The sequence below is a fragment of the Panthera leo genome, chromosome E3, assembly GCF_018350215.1.
Source record: "Panthera leo isolate Ple1 chromosome E3, P.leo_Ple1_pat1.1, whole genome shotgun sequence".
Taxonomy (NCBI): Eukaryota; Metazoa; Chordata; class Mammalia; order Carnivora; family Felidae; genus Panthera; species Panthera leo.
In genome coordinates, this window is record NC_056694.1 from 16,758,422 (window position 1) to 16,766,566 (window position 8,145).

General features: G+C 41.0%; 1 long non-coding RNA gene across 1 annotated transcript; it reads right to left on the bottom strand.

The window, feature by feature from the left end:
* Window positions 1-300: 300 nt before the first annotated feature.
* LOC122210332 lies at window positions 301-2,266 on the bottom strand. The gene is made up of 2 exons (XR_006198006.1): window positions 2,098-2,266; window positions 301-466 (listed from the first exon to the last, which is right to left on the bottom strand). It is a non-coding gene; the product is annotated as an uncharacterized LOC122210332 (long non-coding RNA).
* Between the last annotated feature and the right edge of the window lie 5,879 nt (window positions 2,267-8,145).

The window sequence follows — 8,145 nt, forward strand, 5'->3', positions numbered from 1 at the left end:
AGGTGGAGCCTCAAATCTCCTTTTCAAATAGGAAAACAGCCCAGATCAAGACCTGGTGATAGTGAGGGATAAGCAAAAACTTCATCATGGGGAAAGGACAATGATAACCCAGCACAGCACAACCCTGCCAGCAGACCTTTCCACAGGGCCAGGTGCACTTTCCCTGTGGAGCCCCACTGAGTCCCTATAACTCTGCCCCAGTCAGAGGAACAAACAGACTCAAGGCCTGTACATGGCCAAATCCAACTGAACTGTGGAGAGGCTGGGTGCTCACCTTGTAAACAAGACTTCCAGCACCTGTTGGGTGGTGAAAAAGCTCTGTATGTGCCCAGAAATGTGGAGACATAGGTAGGGTCTCTGCAAGGAAGGTGGGCACCTGATGTCAAACTTGCTTCTTCAGCAGGCCTGCCTGGATGGTCCACACTGCACAGGTCTCATTCATGTTCACAGTTGAGGCATTTTTACCCTGAGGTGGAATAGAGGAGGGACACACAGTCAGAGACAGCACCATCACCACTAGAAGGGTTGGGGTCCAGAATGCAGACCAAACCCCCAAGCCCTCAGTGACTTGTGGCAAGAGTGAGAAATAGGTGCCCACAGTTGAAAAAAAGGATCTTGGTATTAAAACTAGAATTTTAGGTGGGGAATGACCAAGCATGTTAGTATCTCAAGTCAGATTGTTAGCTATTGACGGCATCTCCTTGCATTACCAGCATAGACTCTGTGATTTTTTTTAATGTTTATTTTTGAGAGAGACAGAGACAGAATGCGAGTGGGTTAGGGGCAAAGAGAGAGGGAGACACAGAATTTTAAACGGGCTCCAGGCTCTGAGCACAGAGCCCGACGCGGGGCTCAAACTCACAAGCTGTGAGATTATGACCTGAGCTGAAGTTGGACACTCAACTGACTGAGCCACCCAGGCACCCCGACCCTGCTATTTCTGACAATACATCCCATTCCAGAGACGAGAAGACAGAAGCTTTTTCTGGGGTAGGAGGGATTAAGATAATAAGACATGCGGGATGTTCCGTGCAACACTGTGACATGGTAACAGAAGGGAATCGTGTCAAAGTCCTGCATCAGTAAAGGGATGAATGGGTGTGATAACTGGTCTCCCTTCTAGAATGTCATGCAGCCCAGTGAGGCTCCTGCTCCTGACTTGGAGGGACCCCAGGGATGTGTCCCTTGGCAACCAAACTGCAGAGCAGCAGACCTACTACTGTGAACCCCATGTCCCTTTGGGCAAAAATCTCCCTCATCATGATCATGTGCCAGACTTAAAGAAGGTATGGAAGGATGGTCAGGCCAACAGGGACACCTGGGAACAGGAGTTAGGAAAATATGTACAACAATGCAAAAATAGACTGAATGGGACATGAAATGGTGTCAGGTCTCTTTTCTGATATTCCTACAAATAAGTGGACAGTGACTTCGCATCTGGCCATGGCAGGGGCTGGGCCATGAGGGCAAGTTTGAGGAGAAAATGGGGATCCATAGTCATCTGGGAGCAGAAGTCTGTGAAGGAGACAAGGGAAGTATCAGTGTGGCTTCTAGGACCTGGAATCCTTTTAGCTGCCTCTGGGCCCTAGGTTTTGGGTCTCCCTGTACCTACACTCGCCCTGAGCCAGTGCTGCATCCTGTTGGTGGTGTGGGGCATCCTCCTGTCCTTCATGGAAGTGGAGCAAATTATCTCATTGTTCAGCTCCTGCCCTAAAGACAGTGCCCAGCAGCTGAGTAGGTGGCCTCAGAGCCCTGTCTGGCTGCCTTTACTGGTCCTCAGACACAGGTGACTCCATTCCAGACATACCACACCACAATGTGCACAGACCTCCACCAAGGAGGAAAAAGCCACATAGTTTGAGGACCTTGGATGAACCCTGGTACAGGTAAGAGGCACCCCAGGAATCCTTTTTCTACCCTACCCACCATGACATCAGTGTGGACATGATGGGACACCAGGGTATCCAGTGCCCTCCAACCTCCTCAAGATCAGGGCAGGACCTCCCCACATGTCCATCTTTCCTTGAAACTGAAGAGAAGGGGATGGGACTTCCCAGGAATGGATCAGAGAGGTGACCTGACCTGAACTGAACTTACCTAGACCGCTCTGTATTACTTTATGGAACTTCCTGAAACAGCCTGAGGCATTGGGAGTGAGAGTTGAGCCAATACTTCCAACATCCAAAAAAACTTCTGGAAGCCAGAGCCCCGGTAATCCAGCAAACAGCAAAAGAACATCTTTCACTATGGAGTGTCTCCAGCCTAATAAGCCTGGCATAGGATTGTACTAGAATATGCATGCCTGGTTACTGGGGTTCCAAGTTCTGTTGGGGTGTATTGTTAAGGAAGTGACTTCACTGCCTAGGATCCCCTACCTGAATTCCCTTCTGGGATAATATCTATGCAAGACACCCAAATATATAAATCAATTAATCACAAACATAAACAAACTCATTGATAATAATACCATAATAGTAGGGGATTTTCACACCCCATTTATAGAAATTGACAGACCATCTAAGCAGAAAATCAACAAGGAAACAATGGCTGTTTCTACTATACCAGATGGACATAACATATATTCAGAACATCTCATCATAAAGCAGCAGAATACACATTCGTCTCAAGTGCACATGGAACTCCATAATAAATCACATACTGGGTCACAAATCAGCCTTCAACAAGTACAAAAAAATCAAGAATATACCATGCATATTTTCAGACCACAATGCTATGAAACTTGAAATAAACCATAAGAAAAAATTTGGAAAGACCACAAATACTGGGAGATTATAGAACATCCTACTAAAGAATAAATGGGTTAACCAAGAAATTATAGAAGAAACTAAAAAATACATGGAAGCCAAAGAAAATTAAAACACAACAGTCTAAATCCTCTGGGATGCAGCAAAGGGGGTCATAAGGGGGAGGTATATAGAAATCCAGGCCTTCCTATAGAAGGAAGAAAGGTCTCAAATACACAACTCAACCTTACGTCACAAAGGAGCCTGAGAAAGAATGGCAAATAAAGCCCAAAATCATCAGGAAACAGGAAATAATAAAGATTAGAGCAGAAATCAATGATATAAAAAAAAATAGTAGAACAGATCCATGAAACCAGAAGCTAGTTCTTTGAAAGAATTAACAAAATTGATAACCCCCTAGCCAGACTGATCAAAAAAAAAAAAAAAAGGAGAGGACCCAAATAAATAAAATCATGAATGAAAGAGGAGAGATCACAACCAACACCACAGAAATACAAACAATAATAAGAGAATATTATGCCCAATTACATGCCAAAAAAATTGGGCAATCTGGAAGAAATCGACAAATTCTTAGAACATATAAACTACCAAAACTGAAACAGGAAGAAATAGAAAATTTGAACAGACCCATAACCAGTAAAGAAATTAAATCAGTAATCAAAAATCTCACAAGAAAAAAGAATCCAGGGCCAAATGTCTTTCCAGGGGAATTCTACCAAACATTTAAAAAGACTTACCACCTTATCTTTTGAAGCTGTTCTGAAAAATAAAAATGGAAGGAAAACTTCCAAACTAATTCTAAGAGGCCAGCCTTGTCTTGATTTCAAAACCAGACAAAGACCCCACTAGGAAGGAGAATTATAGGCCAATGTCCCTGATGAACCTGGGTGCAAAAATTCACAAGATACTAGCAAACTAGATCCAACAATACGTTTTTAAAAAGTATTCACCACAATCAAGTGGGAACTATTCCTGGGATGCAGGGCTGGTTCAATATCTGTGATCCATCACATTAATAAAAGAGAACCACATGATCCTCTCGATAGATGCAGAGAAAGCATTTGACAAAATACAGCATCCTTTCTTGGTAAAAACCCTCAAGAACGTAAGGATATATGGAATTTACCCCAATGTCAAAAAGGCCGTAAATGACAGATACACAGTTAATATCATCCTCAATGGGGAAAAACTGACAGCTTTCTTCCTAAGGCAGGAACATGACAGGGATGTTCACCTTCACCACTGTTGTTCAACATACTGTTGGAAATCCCAGCCTCAGCAATCAGACAACAAAATGAAATAAAAGCCAGCCAAATCAGCAGGAAGAAGCCATACTTTCACTCTTCAGAGACGACATGATACTCTACGTGGAAAACCCAAAAGACTACACCAAAAAAATTGCTAGAACTGATACATGAAGTCAGCAAAATCACAGGATGTAAAATCAATGTACAGAAATCCATGGCATTTCTATACACCAATAATGAAGCAGCATAAAGGGAAATCAAAGAATCGATCCCATTTACAATTGCACCGAAAAGTATAAAATACATAGGAATAAACGTAACTAAAGAGGAAAACAATCTATACACTGAAAACTACGGAAAGCTTATGAAAGAAATTGAAGAACACACAATGAAATGGAAAAACATTCCATGTCCATGGATTTCAAGGACAAATATTGTTAAAATGTCAATAGTCCCCAAAGAGATCTATATCTTCAGTGCAATCCCTATCAAACTACTACAGTATTCTTCACAGAGATAGAACAAACAATTCCAAAATGTGTATGGAACCAGAAAAGGACCCAAAAAGCCAAAGTAATGTTGAAAAAGAACCAACTGGTGGGGCACCTGTGTGGCTCAGTCGGTTGAGTCCAACTTCAACTCAGGTCATGATCTCCTGGTTCATGAGTTTGAGCCCCGCCTCAGGCTCTGTGCTGACAGCTCAGAGCCTGGAGCTTGCTTTGAATTGTGTGTTTCCCTCTCTCTCTGGTCCTTTCTCTCTCTCTCTCTCTCTCTCTCTCTCCCTCTCGTAAATAAACATTAAAAAAATTTTTTTAAAGAAACCAAACCAGGAGGCATCACAATTCCAGATTTTAAGCTGTATTACAAAGAGGTAATCATAAAAACAGCATGGTGCTGGCACAAAAACAGACACATAAATCAATGGAACAGAATAGAGAACCCAGAAATGGACCCATAAATGTATGGCAAATTTATCTTTGGCAAAGCAGGAAAGAGTATCCAATGGAAAAGAGACAGTTTCTTCACCAAATGGTGTTGGGAAAACTGCACAGTGACATGCAGAAGAATGAACCTGGACCACTTTCTTACACCATACACAGAAGTAAACTCAAAATGGATGAAAGACCTAATGTAAGACAGGAAGCCATCAAAATCCTAGGGGAGAGAACGGGCAAGAACCTCTGACCTCAGTTGCAGCAATATCTTACTTGACATGTCTTCTGAGACAAGGGAAACAAAAGCAAAAATGAAATATTGGGGTCTCATCAAAATAAAAAGCTTCTGCACAGCAAAGGAAACAATCAGCAAAACTAAAAGACAACCGATGGAATGGGAGAAGATAATTGCAAGTGACATATTGGATAAAGGGTCAGTACCCAAAATCTGTAAAGAACTTATCAAACCCAACACCCAAAAAACAAATAATCCAGTGAAGAAATGGGCAAAAGGCATGAATAGATACTTTTCCAAAGAAGACATCCAGATGGCCAACCGACACATGAGAAAATGCTCAACATCACTCAATTGTCCCCTGCTGATGAAAGATCTTTGGCTGGCACCTGCAGGGTCTTTAGTCCTTTGGAGGCAATAAACCTTCTTCCAAAAGGAAAGTAAATGTTCTCTCCCAGTGCTCCGGAGAGATCCCTGCACCATGCTATGCACTCCAGGACCAATTCCCTCCTTCCCAGGAGTGCACGCCACAGCTTTGCTCTGAAGAAAGTTGAGCACTTCCAAAAGAGTTTGAACTCCAAATGCTCGCACCTGCCAAGCTCTCTCCCCCAACTGTTGAGATCTTTTTGCCACTCCACAGACAGATTTTCTGAGTTTTCCAAGTGATCTGACCTCAATACAGCTATGTTTGAGGAAAAGGAAAGCCCAGGGCCCCCCTACTTCTCTGCCATCTTAACTCTTCCCACTTCTGCCCATTTTTTAATGAGATGGTTTGGCTTTTTGCTATTGAATTGTATTAGTTCTTTTTATACTTTGAATATTAACCCCTTGCCAGGTAATATTTGCAAATATGTGATTCTGTTTAGTAGATTTCTTTTTCATTTTATTAACAGCTTCATTTACTGGGCAAGAGCTTTTTAGTTTGAGGTACTCCCACTTGTTCACTTTTGCTTTTGTTGCTTTGCTTTTGATATTAAATCCAAAAAATCATTGCCAAGACTGATGTCAAATAATTTATTCCCTATGTTTTCTTCTAGGAGTTGTATGATTTCAACTCTTATATTCAAATCTTCAATCCATTTTGAGTTGATTTTTGTATGTGGTGTATGGCAGTGGTCAGTTTCATTCTTTTATATTGGCTGTCTAGTTTTTCCAATACCATTTTTTTTTATTGTTAAGGTTTATTTATTTTTGAGAGAGGGAGAGAGAGAGATACAGAGCATGAGCAGGGGAGGAGCAGAGAGAGAGGGAGACACAGAATCTGAAGCAGACTCCAGGGTCTGAGCTGTCAGCACAGAGCCTGATGCAGGCTCAAACTCATGAACCACGAGATCATGACTTGAGCCGAAGTTGGATGCTTAACCAACTAAGCTACCCAGGCACCCCGATACCATTTATTGAAGATACTATCCTTTCCCCATTTTATATTCTTGTCTCCTTTGTGGTAAATTAATTGACCATACATGCATTGGTTTATTTCTAAGCTATAGTCGTTATTTTTTAATTTTTTAAAGTTTATTTATTTATTTTGAGAGAGAGTGTGTTAACAGGGAAAGAGCAGAGAGGGAGAGAGAGAATCCCAAGCAGACTCCATGCCGTCAGGAAGGAGCCCGATGTGGGGCTCACTCCCACAAACTGTGAGATCATGACCTGAGCCAAAACCAATAGTCAGATGCTTGACGGACTGTGCCACTCAGGCGCCCCCAGCTATAGTTATTTTTAATACTCTTTTTCTTTAACCTTTATATTACCATTTTGTAGTTAATACACCATTCTAACTAGAATTACAGTTTTCTATTTCTGGGTATCTTTCATTTTTACTAGAATGTTACTTTCACATGTTTTTATGCCTCTAATTAGCATTTTTTTTCACTTCAGCATGAAGAATTCTTTTTAGTATCTTGCAAGGCACATCTCAGGCAAGCTGAGGGGGGAATTCTTCCACAAATTCTCTCTTGTTGGTGCGTATCTTCCAGTTTTGCATTCTCCACGTTCTTTTTTCCCTCAATTGTGGTGAGTGGGAGTGGAGCAGGTTTGCTGACTCCTTTGAATCTGTAGTCCTTACCAAAGTTCTCTTTGTTTATTCTCAGATAGAGATGTGGGCTAGAAACCTCCTGGATTATTTGATGTAATGTACAGAGGCACATTTGTTCAGTTATGGATGCTAATTAGTTCATTTTAAAGGGGGAGAGAAAAAAAGGAACAACTTATGCTGCCATAATGCTGACTTCCCTCCTACAAATATGTTCACACTATTTCTAACTCTAATCCACTGCCACATGGATCATTCTAAACTCCTCCTTGCCTGTCCTCTCAATTCTCACCCCAACACTGAGAAACCAAATTCCAACCATCTGTTCACTTCATTATTTAATTACAGTGTGCATATATAACAGTATCAGAATTATTAACTTGTACTTCTGTGGGAAATAATTTTATCAATTACAGTGTTTATGTGCAATTACTTCTGCCTTAGTCTTTTAGACTCCATCATTTCCAAAGTCACTTAGGTTAACACATTTCATTCCTCTATCCCCTTCAGAGAGGCTATTTTGTACATTTATAATACAATTGGATTATCTTATCACATTCTGCATTCTTTCTTGAAACGCTTTAGACTTAACTAAATAATTTTTCTTTAACTTTTCATACATTAAAGTTTACTCGTGTTGTAAAGTTCTATGGATTTTGAAAAATGAATAATGCCACGTATCCACCACAACTGTATCATACAGAATAGTTTCACCACCCAAAGAAATCTTTTATGCTTCATCTAGTTAACTTCTCTGCCTCCTGTTTCCTCCCTGACACCCACTGGTTTTTTTTAACTGTCTCTATAGTTTTACCATTTCCAGAATGTCACATAAGTAAAATCATGCAGTATGTAGCATTTTCATATTGGCCTTGTTCACTTAGCCATATATTTAAGGTTCTTCCATGTATTTTTACAGCTTTACAGCTCA